The sequence below is a fragment of the Juglans microcarpa x Juglans regia genome, chromosome 4S (assembly GCF_004785595.1).
Source record: "Juglans microcarpa x Juglans regia isolate MS1-56 chromosome 4S, Jm3101_v1.0, whole genome shotgun sequence".
In the NCBI taxonomy this organism is placed as follows: Eukaryota; Viridiplantae; Streptophyta; class Magnoliopsida; order Fagales; family Juglandaceae; genus Juglans; species Juglans microcarpa x Juglans regia.
The window spans coordinates 4,766,047-4,781,967 of NC_054601.1; the positions used below are offsets into that span (position 1 = coordinate 4,766,047).

The 15,921-nt window shown below is 33.0% G+C and overlaps 1 long non-coding RNA gene across 2 annotated transcripts; it reads right to left on the reverse strand.

Moving 5' to 3' along the window:
* Positions 1-13,185: 13,185 nt before the first annotated feature.
* On the reverse strand, positions 13,186-15,460 carry LOC121263244. 2 transcript variants are annotated; one of them, XR_005940218.1, is made up of 3 exons: positions 15,331-15,460; positions 14,155-14,225; positions 13,186-13,778 (listed from the first exon to the last, which is right to left on the reverse strand). It is a non-coding gene; the product is annotated as an uncharacterized LOC121263244 (long non-coding RNA). The 2 variants fall into 2 exon arrangements; XR_005940217.1 differs by having other exon boundaries at positions 13,186-14,225.
* Between the last annotated feature and the right edge of the window lie 461 nt (positions 15,461-15,921).

Consider the following 15,921-nt stretch of genomic DNA (forward strand, 5'->3'; position numbering starts at 1 on the left):
ATTTGTGTAATACCCTGACATTTAAAAAGTACACTTTGTAATTTTTTTCAAAACTTGGTGACAATTTCCAAGTTGTGCAAATAGAATTTATGAAAATATAAATACGATAGAGGACACGTGTCACTCTGTTATTATCTCTGGTGACAAATTGATTTCCTTCACCTAGAGCAAGCAAGTGTATAGATATGTAGAATAGAGGAAAAAAAATAAATAAATAAATAAAAGAAAGCCCAACAAAGTTTCCTCATTGGAGGAGGAAATAAAGAAAAATTAAAGGAAAGTTCTCTAAGGGTATGCCTCGAAGGTGAAGGATTGAAAAGAGGTTAATAAAGTTCAGTAAACACTTGAGGTTGCTAAGTGAAGTGTATAAGAATTCATGAAGTTGAGGAGAGACAAGTAGATATGATCAACTCCTTACTTTCTTCAAATGTCAACAAAATATTTCTCTGAAAATTGTTTCAATAATTATATGTAAAATAGCCTGCCTTTGGTAGCCCTCTTTATGCATCCAACACTGTAGAAAGATTTCAAATGTAAATGATAATATTTCATGTTAAGTGTAACTATTATATATCCAGCCTTGTATAGAAAGTTAAGATTTTTAGGTCACCATCAAAACCACACAATATACATGCACTATTAATGAATAAATAGAATAACATATGCACCATTTTTATTAATGAAAGTGTTGCCTCATAAATAATATAAAATAGAACAACAATAAATAAATAAAATTAAAAAAAATAAATTATATAATAAACGACGTGACAAAAATAAATAACACCATACACTTACAAAGACAAGAGCCAGAAATGTCCAACCGATCCTCAGCCAAGAACACCTTACAGAACTGGGAAAGCAACTGAAAGCAAATCACCAAAAAAAACCAGCAGTAAACATAAAAAATAGTAAAAGAAAAAAATAGAAGAGAAGAGAAGAGCTTTGCCAAAAATGAACACCGAACACTTTAATCAATTATTCACCTATAACAATTTGTTTGATCCTCAATTTCAAAATATGAGGAGCAAAGACTAGAATTTGTTTAGTTAGAAGCGAGGCTGCATAGATATCAGGTAGTTTGGTTTGGCCTCTCAAAACACATTATCTTTTTAAAGTGCAATGTCCCCTCTCATTCCAGGCAACCTATCAGCTATCAGGCCACTGTAAAACCAAGCAAAAACTGCAAAACCAACCAAGCCAAACATAAGAAAAGAAAAACTCACAAATCAGATAAGGAAAAAAACTCTTCAAATCATGCATGCATATGTTTTTTTGTGTTCAGCAAGGGGCAAGTTTTTTTTTTTTTTTTTGTACAGTTTTTTTTATTTACTTAGATGTATTCTTCTTAAAATCTTTTTGACATGTATTTTATTTTATTTTGTAGAAAAATGCAATAACAGGACCATGACGATTGTAATATTATTTTTTTCAGAAGACCATCTCTGGGCCATGACCAGAAGCTAATATTGGAGTGCTGCCGTGACAACCGCACGAAATCAGCTTCTAGGCAATATGCAATTTGTTTTTTTTTTGTTTTTCAGTAATGTTGAAACTTTTTTATACCCAGATTAAGAATTTTTTAATGGCTTTTGTGATTTTTTTTTATCTGTTTTTTAGATTTTTATTTTTTTTTACATTTTTTCTATGTTTTACGTATTTTTTTTTAATTATTATTTTTAAACAGGCACATTGCCTATATGCGTGCACTAATTCAACCTGCAGAAAACAAAAAGCATACAAAGACCAAAATAAAGAGAAAAAGTATGTACTGAAACAAAAGCATCAGATTTAGTCAGTGCATCAGAAACCCCAATAACCCCCAATAACATCATAGTCAATGAAATTAATTAAAAGCTTCTAAATTATACAACCTGCAAAAGAGAAAAAATATATAGAAAAAACATAAAAATGGTGTACTGACACAATCGGCATAATATAAAGGATAAAAATAATAAACCCAACTTGCAGAACAGAAAAAGTATACAGATAAAAAGCATAAAAGTAGTGAACTGACAAAATCGGCAAAACATAAAGGACAAAAATAATAAATCCAGAATATCTTAATACTTAATGGATAAAGATGTGAAAAAGAAAAAACTGACTAAAGGATAAAAAAACAACTATTTCCAAAGCTGCAGTAGTGACTTAACATTGATTTTATAGAAAACTAACGGAAAATAAGAATTTCTGTTTAGTGATCGTTTGATAGCCACTTATATAATAATAATAAAGATATGAGTGTGAATTTTAAATAAAAAATATTTTGTAATGGATTAATCAAATACCTGGTTAAAATATCTTTCGCTACAATACTTCCACATATTTATTTGTTGAGTAATTTTACATGAAAATCTTATATCATACATCTTTATATAATTAACATGTGATTTATTATTAATTTTTTCTTTCTATCTTAATGCTTATATATGTGTATTTAAATAAAATAATAAAAATGACAAATCGCATATTTGTTAAATAGAGTTTATAACTTGGTGCTGTAAAGCTTTTTTTTATAATACTTCTCATAATTTATTGCCCTTTCCTTTCTATTTTACTCCCATTGTCCATGTGCAACAATCATTATGTGTAATATTAAGTACAAGAATAGATAAATCTTATATAGATTTTTTTTAATAAAAAAAAAGGAAGGTTTTACTGATAAAAAAATATTTTTTTTTTACACTTTTTAAGTTGGATCTATTTTTTTAAAAAAATTTATGTGGAATTTGTTTATTTGAAACTTTTGAATAAAAATAAAATGGAGGATCGGGGCTTTTCTGTTCATTTCTATAGCAGCCTGAAACAATTTTAAGAAGGCCCTTACGAGAAAATCGGCTCCAAGGGTTGAGATTCCAGAATGGGCTCCATTGAATTGGGTCACTCGAGGCATAGCCTAATAGAATTTTAGGCTTGAAAGTACTGTCAATCTCGGACACATGGAAATCGTCGATTATGATTAAGTAGGAATGATGAAAACCCCAGCTACGTATCAGCATGTCTAGTGTTTAAAACAACTGTACAGTTATAAGAAAACAATTGGAAAAATCCTTTAGCCCTCATACACATGCCGACAAATTGTTAAAAAAAAAAACTGCAACTTTGCATTACCACCGCAGAAATTCTTCAACTAAAATGCACTATACGTGAACCAGCTCATCTTCAATTTATAAAGATTTTTATATAACCATGTATATATTAGAATCATGCTGAAATCATAAACAACAATGTAGTAGTTTTAATAGAAACAATCATCACACAACTAAGAAATGGGAAAACAAAAGAATTAAAAGGGAAGGGGGCTTACAAGGCTCGTGAGAAAAGAGAGGTTCCAAAGCAAAGACTAAAATCCCAAGAGAGAAAAACCCAGTGAGAGAGGTTCGAAGCCTATTTATAGGCCATGAAAAATATACCATCGATCAGATCGAATATTAATTGGCATCTCCCAAAATTATTTCGCACGGCTATATCCATGCTATGCTAATGAAAAATGGCGCCCGAATTTTTTTATTGCTACCCATGAACGTTATGCGAAGTTATGACAGATATAAGATAATGTACGTGAATAGGGCTATAAAATAAACAGGCTACTCGACAGGCAGCTCGAATTCGACTCGATTAAACTTAAAATCGGCTTGAATCGTATATTAATTATGTATATATATATATATATATATATATAATATAATAACCAATGTTATGTATGTATTATTAATTATGTATATAGAATTATAGTGTCTCATAGACTCTCTTCTACATATATTATAAATTTAATTTATAATATTAATATATCATAATAATATATTTATCTTATTCTTATCAAATATTGAATTGTCATATAAAAAGTAATGCTTACAGGCTATAGGCTATAGTCATAACTTATTAACTTATAACTTATCACTTATGATTCTATCATTCTGTGAAGTACTATTGAAGACTTTACAATATAGTTATTAATCTATCATAATATCATTATTAAAGACTTATCACTTATGATTCTTAGATTCTATCATTATATATTCTATGAAGTTATATGGTACCTTTGATTCTATCATTCTATAAAGTACAATTAATAACTTATCACTAGTTATTAATCTTATTACTTTATATATGATTAATCAATAATCACTAAACTCTAGTAATATTGTAATCATAAGATTATATAAATTATAGTAATATACATGTTTAGTGTTAATATCCACTATTATTAATTAATAAGCTCATACTACTAGAATACTAGACTAGTGTCTATTGAGTGTTGTGTAGTGACTCTAGTGACTAGTAGTAGTAGTTTAGTATTAATTGTTACATAATACATATGTATTATAAGTGATAACTACAAGCATAAATAATATTTTTATTTTATGCAAATATAAGACCATCGGGTATCAATATTTAAATATCAATATACTCATTTTGTAGTTAATATACGGTATTAGTATAATAGTATTATTATATTATACTAATTAATATAACTATAATATTATATTATGAGTACTAAATTATAATGTTTGATAAAATATAATGTTAGACAATTTTATATAATTAAATACTATAAATAAATATAGTTTTTTTTTTTACAACACTACTTGCTAGTTTTAAAAATTATAGTATATAACAATTAACATGTATTTGTAATTTATAGACTATAGTATTTTTTAAATAGAATAATATTTAAATTAGTATAGACTAATAGTATTTAATTTTGTACTTAAACCTAGCAAATTGGTTCTGTGAGGGCATGAGGCCGTTGGATCAACCTAAGTATATTATAGAAGCCGTTGATTCTAGGGTTACAAACTTAAGTCTTTAGACTTTACTATCACTTTTGCGTCGTTTCACTCTCAACTCTCAAGTCTCAAATCTAAGACTCACACTTCTCTCATTCGGCAGACCCATCGAGAAATCCTAGACTCACATATCGACCCACTACTTCCCTTCTCTCGTTGCAAGGAATGATGGAATCAAGGGTTCAATCCTTGATTCTCGAATGCTTGCAACCAGGGATTCTCGAGGGGCCTCGAGTGATATCGGCTGCAACTGTGAGAAACCCTAGCAGATGCAGCTAGCGGCCGTATTTTCAGGGAGCCATGGCTGTAATCTCAGCCTCTGAGATCGCAATCAGTCCTTGACAAATGGGTTATTAATGGCATGCATTTATGACTCCCAACCAACTGAATCCCTCGTGGTTCTCTGGTTCATCGATTCATCCGTCTATGAGTCAATTAACCTAGTTATTTTTCTGTTTCTAAGCATTTGGTTGGGATTTGGGAACTGGACAGATTTGATTGATCTTATCTAGTTATAGTTTTATCTGAGTATTTTCGAGGATTCATTCTGGTTCTATCCTAACTCTTTATACATTGTAGTATTGTTAGTTGTTAGTTGTTATATTGTAGATCTAGATCTTAATCATCTAAGTACACTGTACGCCAAACTCCTAAGCGGTCAATGGTGTGACATTGTTCTGCCATACATCACCAGTCGTCTATGGATGCTTTTGTAGTTTTGTGACTGTCCAATGTCCGTCACTTTGATTGATAAGTTTATACTTTATTTATTTATTTTATTTTGTAATTGCAGAATATGTCTTATTAAGGCCTTAGGCTGTTAACTTCATCCTATATTGATTTTGCTATTGTTTATAATTTTTCAAATACCTATTTTGAGCTTTATATTTCATATATGAAAATTGTGAGAAAAACCTTATGAATAGCTTGGCTAAACAGATCTGTAATTGAAGCAAAATTTCCAATTCGCTGTGAATTCTCTTAGGTTATTTGCTATTTAATGATGTTTTATGTTTTTCCTTGAACTATTTAATGATGCTTTATTATTCATGTTTTGGTTGATTAATCTGATCCAATGGTGATTTTGGATTTAATTATTGAAAGATGTTTTATTCAACATGTCTTGGTTGATTAATCTTATCTAATATGTTCTATATTTATATTCTTGCTTCAAGTATTTAAATATGTCCTCATGAACCTGTTTTGGTTGGTTATAAATTATTATATTTGGTTTTTTGCTTCAAGTATTTAATTACATAATATTTAACATGTTTTGGTTGATTAATCTTTTACAATATATTTTGTGTTTATATTCCACTTCAAGTATTTAGATATGCTTTTTTTAACCTGTTTTAGTTGGTTATAAATTATCTTATCCGATTCTTATTTCAACTATTTAATTACATAATCTTTAACATGTCTTGGTTGATTAATCTTTTACAATTTGTTTTGTGTTCATGTTCTTACTTCAACTATTTAAATATGCTTTCTTGAACTTGTTTTGGTTGGTTATAAATTATCATTTCTGGTTCTTGGTTTAACTATTTAATTATGTTATCTTTAACATGTATTGGTTGATTAATCTTTTACAATCTGTATTGTATTTATGTTCTTATTTCAAATATTTAAATATGCTTTCTTGAACCTGTTTTGGTTGGTTATAAATTATGCTATCTAGTTCTTGGTTCAACTATTTAATTATACCATCTTTAACATGTCTTGGTTGATTAATATTTTACAATATGTTTCTGTTTTCAAATATGAAAGTGTTGTGTTTATCACGTTTTGGTTCATAAAATATTTTCTTTCTTCAAGTATGAAATGATGTTGTGTGTTTATGAAATGGTGTTCTTTCTTTATCCAATTTGTTATGTGTTTATGTTGTAAAGGTGCCTTGCTTTTGGAGGCACATCGAGCCACCAAGGCAAGAGTCTACTGAAACTGTTATAGTCAAAATTGTTTGACTCTTACATATTTTAGTTAATTATATCAACTGTATCAACTTTATCTTTTGGAGGCACATTGAGTCATCAAGGCAAAGCTGTATAACAAAATTGTTGGAGTCAAATGTTTTTGACTTTAACATATTTTAGTATTCTTGCTTCTGGAGGCACCTTAAGCCATCAAAAACAAGATTGTTTTCATTTTAGTTGATTAATATAACTTGTATGATTAATGTTTATATGCTTATTTTATATTTCTGGTTTTGTGTTTAAAAAATATTAGACCCTACCAAATGGATGATCGTATGAATTTAGTTGATCTGATGGAGGCAACGGCGGACCTATGAAGGGGCAGAGGGGACGAAAGTTTGAAAAAATACATATATTAATTTTTTATGATTTAATAGGATTATATGAATCTCATATTGTGTTGACCCCCTCTCTAAAAAATTATCTTGGCCTTCCTCTATAAAATTATTTTGATCTTATAGATTATTTTGACTCAGAAATAGAAGAAAAAATATTTTATTATAGTTTTAACATTGTTCGGCCCTGTACAATAAATTTCTGATTCTGCCACTGGGTGGAGGAGTATGAAAATGAAAATTCTATTAGGATTAGCAAAGTAGAGCCCATATCTGATTATGGAGACATTGCAAATACTGAGACCTTTAATACTGTCTCTACTGAGGGTCCAACAGAAGTTCAAACGGTAGCTTAGGGGTGTGCAAAATTTCGAGAATTCCGACTCCGTCCGACGCCGACTCCGACGGAGTTGTTGGAATTCGAAGTCAGAATTCGGAGTAGCTCCTAATAGTTATTCGGAGTCGGAGTCGGAGCACCTTGTAGCTCCGACTCCGACTCCGAATTTTTTTTTAAACCCAGCTGTAAAATGACGACACCGTTCCACTTAATATGGAACGGCGTCGTTTCATATGTCTTCCTTCTTCATACGTTCCCCCCTTCTTCTTCCTTCTTCAATTCTTCTTCCTTCTTCCTTCTCTCTCGCGTCTCCCGTCCCAGTGACTGAACCAATGAACTGTGAAGCCGTCCTAACATCTTGTGTCTTTCTTGCCAGCGTGCCGCCGTTCGTCGTTGCTCCTCCGTGCCACCGTTCCTCATTGCTCCTCTGTTCAGCTTCCACCTACGGTGAACCCTAAATTTAATTCAAGCACGTCTCTTATGAATTGGAGCCAGTAGTTGTGATTCTTGTGAATTGGTTGTATTGAATATTCAATATAGTCCCAACACGACGCTCAAAATTCTGAATTTTACATTGTATTGCAGACTTGCGCTCGAGCGAGGTGTCGAGCGCAAGTCGAGTGCACGTTGTATTGAACATTGGTTCAAGCGATATGTCGAGCGAAAGTCGAGCGAACCTCTCTGTATGGCTTCTGCTCGAGCGAACGTCGAGCACACGTCGAGCGAACCTCTCTGGATGGGTTCCGCTAAGTCGAGCGCACGTCAACCAAACCTCGATGTAATAATACATCGATACAATAATATATTATGATACAATAATACATGTCTTATTGTATAATACAATAGCCTAGTTTATTTTTAAACTAATTTTTTGCTTCTAATTTAATTTTTTCAGCTTCACTGATTGTGATATGGATCCTAGACATAATGGAGATGATCGTCCACAAGGGGATGTGGCGGATGCCAATGCTACAACTCCTACCCCGGTGGGTACTTCCACCCCTAGAGCCACATCTAGGGCAGCCACATCTAGGGCAGCTACATCTAGAGCAGCTACATCTTGTGCGAGTAGTCGACTCCCACTCTCAGTTGATATAGAGGATGAGGATATGTTCAACGAAGAAGAGGAGATGCCCATTGAGCAAGATCAACCACCACGACCCTCTAAAAAGAGGTCGTGGACATGCGAGCATTTCACTATAATTCCTGGTGAAATTGTGAACCCAGTAGCAAGATGCCATTACTGTGGATCACTTTGTGGATGCTATTCAAAGAAGCAAGGTACCAGTGTGTTAATAGCACATCTAAATAGTTGTCAACGATATAAGATAGCGAAGGGATTGCAAGCCACTGATCAGACCAACCTCAGTTACCAAACTTCTACAGCCACTGATGGTACACAGACTAAGAAATTGGTCATCCCTCAATACAGTGAGAAGATGTTGAGGGACATGCTTGCAGAGATGATAATTACTGATGAGATGCCATTTACCACAGTCGAGAAAAGAGGCTTTCAAAAGTTTCTAAATTTTGTTGAGCCACGATTTCCTATTCCATCACGGTATACAGTGATGCGAGATTGTATGAAGAGGCATGCAAAGGACAAGGAGGAGATGAGGAAGATGTTTATTACCACTGGCCAGAGAGTGTCTTTTACGACTGACACATGGACTTCCATACAGAACGTCTGCTACATGTGTATCACAGCACACTACATTGACAGTGAGTGGATTTTGCATAAAAAATTATTGGTTTTAAAGAAATTGTGGATCATAAAGGTGCATCCATTGGGGCGAAGATGGATGATTATTTAAAGGACTGGGAAATTCAAAAAGTACTGTGTATTACAGTTAACAATGCCAGTGCGAATGAAACAGCAATTGATTGGTTTAAGCGGAACACGACGGTGAGAGATGATGTCATTCGGGCCCACGACTTTATTCACGTTCGATGATGTGCTCATATCATTAACCTCATAGTTGTTGAGGGATTAAAAGAGTTTCATGATTCCATAATCCGAGTCCGCAACATTGTACGATATGTGAGGGATTCCCCTCAAAGACTTGCCAAGTTTAAGGCAATAGCAGAAGATCTAAAGATTGAATGTTCTAGTATGCTGTGCTTGGACGTTCCGACTCGATGGAATTCTACATACATGATGTTGGATGTGGCACAGAAATACCAAAAAGCATTCGAGCGGATGGAGGTCGAGGAAGGGGGCCTGAGGTATGCTTTGTTGGAGCCAGCAGGACAGGGGCTCGGTGCGCCGGACGCACATGATTGGACCAGTGAGTTATTTTGTTGAATTTTTAAGAACTTTTTATGAGATAACCATGCGGCTATCTAGATCCAAATATACGACTGCAAACTCATTTTTCAGCGAGCTCTCGGAGCTTCACTTCTAGTTGGAAAATAGTTGTACTGACTCTGCTAGATTGTTATCTGCTATGGCTACGAGGATGAAGATCAAATATGATAAATATTGAGGGAATATTGAGAAGATAAATAGATTGCTATTTATGGTTGTGATCCTTGACCCCCGAGTTAAGTTGGCCGTTCTAGAATTTTGGGTAAATTCCATCCTCGGGGCAGTGAAGGCTGCAGAGTTTATTAGATTGCTAAAAAGTGATCTTGATGACTTATATCATCACTACAGTACTAGTGCTCAGCCTTCATCCGCAGTTGGTAGCTCCTCACATTCGAGGCCGACAGGATTGATAGTTTCCTCAGGTGATACTGACCCATCTGTAGGGGTTAGAGGCAATCGTATTATACAGCAGTATCATCAACTCATGTCAACAAGGAATATTATGCATTGTATATCTAAGGTTAAACGATATTTTATAGAAGCTGTCGAGGCACCTAGTGATGTATTTCAGTTATTAACTTGGTGGAAAGTTAATTCCACCAAGTATTCAGTCCTTTCCCGTGTGGCCCGAGATGTGCTAGCCATTCCTGTCACTACGGTTGCCTCAGAGTCGGCATTTAGCACTGGAGGTCGCGTGTTGGATGCTTATCGGAGTTCATTGTCACCGTCAACCGTGGAGGCCCTCGTTTGCACACAGAATTGGATAAGTGAAACGCCTATTGGACTAAATACTGTTGGCGTTGATGCCGAGAGCTATAGGCTTGAATCGGGTAAGTTTATATGCTTTTAAATGATGATTTAATTATTTTTAATGTTTCTAACTTCTACTTTTTATGATTTTATAAATCTAATTGTGAACCCTAACATAATTACCAATGATTGAGAGTCTGGAACGAACGCTACTTGAGAGTTGGGATGGAGTTGAGAGAACCTCATTTCTTAGTAAGAATCAAATTATTCTTTTACCATATTCAATTTTTTATTATCAATTTTTTTTTCATCTATTGATTGCTACTTTCTATCTTCATTTGAGGCATGACCAATGGAACAAAAAGTATTTGAGTGAAATCCGTGTTTAATTTTTATGTAGTTATATTTCAAGATTGAGTCATATTATTATTACGTTATAAATGAGACTGTTATAACTTATGACTACATCATACATGTTATTTACTTTTTAAACTATTTATATAGTTATATTTATGTAGTTATATCCCGAACAAAGACGTGAGATAAGTACTCTTTATTCTATAATTTCTATTAGTACTTATCTATCCTCTCTCAAACGTTTAGAATTTATTATCCAACTGAAATTAATCGAATTATAGAAATTCGTACCATCATTCTTTTTTATAAAATTTTAAATTTGTGTAATTTTCAACTCATGAGTCATGAGCACTTTTAATGCTAAATTTCAGCGAACATAAAACAAATTAAAGATATAATCAAAATTCAGTAACAAAATCAGAACGAATATTTAAATTATTGAAAACTCTTGAATAAACCAAATATTTGTAGATCGTTCACTTTTAAAAAAAATATATATGTTGCTCACTAACTGAAACGAAATTGAATAATAAAATTTAAATAATAATAAAAAAAAGAACAAAATTTCCGAAATTGAGTTTGAAAATTTTGTTCGGAGTCGGAGCTCCAACCTCTGTTCGGAACTCCCTCTGAACTTCAGTCGGAGTTCCAATCGGATCCGAACTCCGATCGGAACTCCGAACGAAGGTCGAAGCTCCGACCTCTGATCGGAATCGAACTCCGACTACGTTCGGAGTCGGAGTCGGAGGGGAAATTCGGCTCCGACTTTTGTCGGAGTCGAAGGTTGGAAATGACAACTCCGACTCCGTCGGAGTCGGAGCCCACCCCTACGGTAGCCTATGAAAGAAAAAATAGAAAGATGACTTCTGTTGTATGGAATGATTTTGTCAAAATTGAATGAGATGGGGCTAAACAGCCTCAATGTAAGTGATGTAAAACTTTGTTTAAATCATCTCGATCAAGTTCTACTACTATACTATGTAGGCAATTGCTAACTTGTTTGCCGTACATGGGGTCTAAGAAAAAACATGAAGTCCTAGCAGTTGAGTCTAAAGAGGCAGATGGTGGGTTCACTGTCTCAAACTTTACCTGTGATTGTAGTAGGGTTCAAGAGTTTGCATCTTATATAATACTTTACCATGACCATCCATTTTCTTTAATGGAGTATGTGATATTTAATAAGTTCATGAGTGCAAACACTCCATATTGAGAAAAAATGTCTCGTACTGCTGCAAAGAAAGAATGCATGATAACTTATGAGACTGAAAAGACAAAATTAAAGGTTTTGCTTAAATCTTTTAACAAATTTAATATTACAACCGACATGGGAACTTCTTGTAAAAAAAACTTTCATATATGGTAGTGACATGTCATTTTATAGATACTGATTGGCATCTTCAGAGGCTTGTGTTGAACTTTTGTAATGTGCCACCTCCACATACTGACCTTTTTATTGCTGATGCTTTAGAAAAGTGTTTCTTAGGTTAGAGAATTGAGAATAAAGTTAGTTCAATTATTGTTGACAATGCAAGTTCTAATGATGGTGCCATTAGGATCTTGAAAGATGATTTTAGATTGAAAAAAATAGTCTGTAGCAGGAAAATTGTTTCATGTACGTTGTTGTGCGCATATAACTAATTTACTTGTGTAGTATGGACTTGGGAAGAGTAGGGCGATCGTTGATTGTGTGAGATATGGTATAAAATATCTGGTAGGATCAGAGAGTAGACTAAAACAATTTAGTGAAATTGCAAAACAGTTGCAATTGCCCTAAAAAAAATTGATTTTAGATGTGCCTAAAAGATGGAACCAACACATAGTTAATGTTCGATGCTACAATTCAATTGAAAGAAGTTTTTTCTAGATATGGTGATAGATATAACAGTTTTGAATGGGTTTCAACTATTGAAGAGTAGGGGCAAGTTGAGAATGTTTATCAACTACTTGCTATTTTCAATTAAATAACTAATATTGTATTCGGAAGTGATTACCTAACAACAAACTTATTTCTTTCTGAAACATGGAGAATGAATACATGAAATCAATGGTAAGGAAAATGAGTGCTATGTTTGAGAAATATCGGGGGAAGTGTAATCTATTAATGGCAATTGCTACGGTGTTAGACCCTAGATTCAAAATAGTCTTTATCCAGTTTTGTTTTCCTTTAATTTATCAAGAGCCGGATGCTTTTAACACACATTTTTTGAGAAGTGGAACAAAGGCACAAATCTCAAACCACTTGAAAGGACCAAATATGAAACACTGCATCATATATCAAGTAATAACAGCTTAAACAAAAGGAGCAAAAGGTTGAAAGCAAAACACAATTTAGGCAAGGAACAACAACAAATTAAGATATCTTAGTTATGATCATAAAAGAAACATTCATGCAGGCACATCATGTAAGTACAAAACCTGGCAACCCCATCAAGCATCATGAAATTCTCACCTAAAAAAAGATAGAAAATTAAAATCGAAACTTCAATGGGAAATATTTGCACTTCAATGGGAAAAAGTGAAAAACTAATGTTATTAAAGTATTCTATAAGCATTATGGAGAGGCTGCCAACAATCACACCAGCTCATTCAATGACAGTAAACAACACTGACACACTGATGGGAAGTTGCAGGGGGAATCAAATATCCACAAACTTTGAGAAGAGAATGGTCAGATGCAAAAGAGATATTCCATATTATGTTCCATTTCATCTTCCATTTTATGCCACATCAGGCCCAAGGATTCATACTTGCTATGGTTATAGAAAGAAAAAAGAGTAACAAAATTCTAGGAAATTCCTCGAGTTCATCAAAATATCAAAGACGCTCAAACTGCAAAGGATACACAAAGGAGAAAAGGAAATTGGAAAGCATTCATACATATACCTAGAGATTAATGACAATGATGAATTGAAGCCTTTTTCCAATTTCTGACTGGAATTGAGAAGCGAATGGTCAGGTAAGAGAAATTTCATATTAATAGCCACGAATAAGATGCCCAAATTCCAAAATCACAATTTCAAAAGCCTAAAAGACTCTGAAAAATCACAATTCCACATGTATGAAAGAAAAATGTTTTATCCCCAATTTCCTAGGCATTTCTTTCAGCAGTTCTATTAGACCCACATGAAAAGTTAAATATCTATACTTGTTATGGTTATAGAAAGAAAAAAGAAATATCCAACAAAGAAATATTGATATCAAACAATATAAATATAAAAATGCCAAACAAGTAACAAACTTGTAATGAGCAAGCCATTTGCTAAGCTACCTACCAAGAAAAAATAACTTTTGATGTACTAAGCAATACCTCCCTGAAGGAGAGAGTCTCCGAGCGCAAAAAACCAAACCAAAGGCCAAGGGAGCTACTCTTACTCCAATCTAATCCATGTCAAAACTGAGTTTGAGATATCTGTACCATTAAAGACAGTAACAATAATATCATGTTTCAAGTTAGAAAAGTGCAAACAGCTTAAAAAGTTTTACCTTGTACCAAGTTGAGTTGTTTTCTTCAATTTGAATAAGTCATTTATGTGTGAATTTTACGGAACAAATTTAGGAGTCCAGTAATCAATAAATAGCCTTTATTATACACAAAGGAAGCCAGACTCTCAAACGATGGAATTGTGAGTATTTTTTCAATATAGAGGTATCATTGCCAATTTGTGTGCTTATGATTATCATCAGTACACATAATCATTCTCTTCGTGCTACTTTCTATATAGCGTCATGTTTTATTAAGCATCTTTGTTGTCTACTCTCTTTGATCGCTAGCCAGTCAAAACAAACATCATAGTTAAAAAAAACATCCTTTAAACTTCGCCTCATAACCACAATAACTCTTATATTTCATAATAAAATATAGAAACTGAAACAAACCATGTGAGAAGATATTTTTTATCTCTACTATCATGGTAAGATCTTCTGGTACTGGCTACTAACAGCAGTACAAAAATTAGGCTCACAATATACAAGAATTCACAAAATCCATCATATACCACAAGCTTTATCAGATACTTAAAAGTTGTAGTAAGCTGTCTACATATTACACAAATGTGGACTGAAGTTACAGCCATTACAACCTAAAACCAACAAGTAAGTCCCAATCTCAACAAAAAAAAAGGCTCATCCGCAGTCTAAAACTCAACTTCAAGTTATCAGAGAAAAAATAAATAAGTAGACAGCATAAACGAACACAAAGAACCAGCATGAGCCAACAATAAGTAGGTTTGAACCCCAAAACAAAATATCGACATCGACAACCTTAACCAACTTCCAAGCTAGAAATCAGTGAAACAACAAAATGTATTAACCAAAACAAAGTAGAAGAAGACGCATACAGCGAAAACAAACACGCCAAGAGAAATAGAAAACAGAAACCCCAATGTCATTGGGTGAGATGAACGGTTATGGTTTTTGAGGAAATAAAAAAGAATATCTAAGACAGAGAGTGAGATAGAGGGAGATGGAAGCTTGAGAGATTTACCGGCTTCCCTCAGTGGCGACGTCACGGTAGGCGTACTACAGTGGTAAGGGGCAACAGAAAATTTGGGAAAATGGAGAGAGAGAATCGAATTGGGGAAGAAAGGAAGAAGGAGATAGGTATTAGGTTTCATGAGAGAGTATCGAATTGCGTGTCAAATTAAAATTTGAAAATTTTATAGTGATGAGTTGAGATGAATTTTCTTATATTGATATTAAAAAATATTAATATTTTGATTTTATTTAAAATTATAATGAATTTTACTGTAAATAGTGTGCTAAGACACCAACTTATATAAAATATAAATTTTTTAAATACCCATTTGCCCTGCCTTTCACCCTGCCCTCCACCTGGGTCAATCTATTAGATTTAAAAAATTATTTTGGATCTAAAATATATTAAATTATAAATTAAAATTTATAAATATAAAAAGAATATAAATTCATTAGAATTATATTTTAGATTGTCTTGACTTCCTAGATTAATTTTTATATAAGACGCTAAGTTAATATAATAGTCATACTTAAGTAATGTAGAACTTTGTACTTAAATTACAATTTCAAGTCTTTAATAAATTGTATATATCTATATACA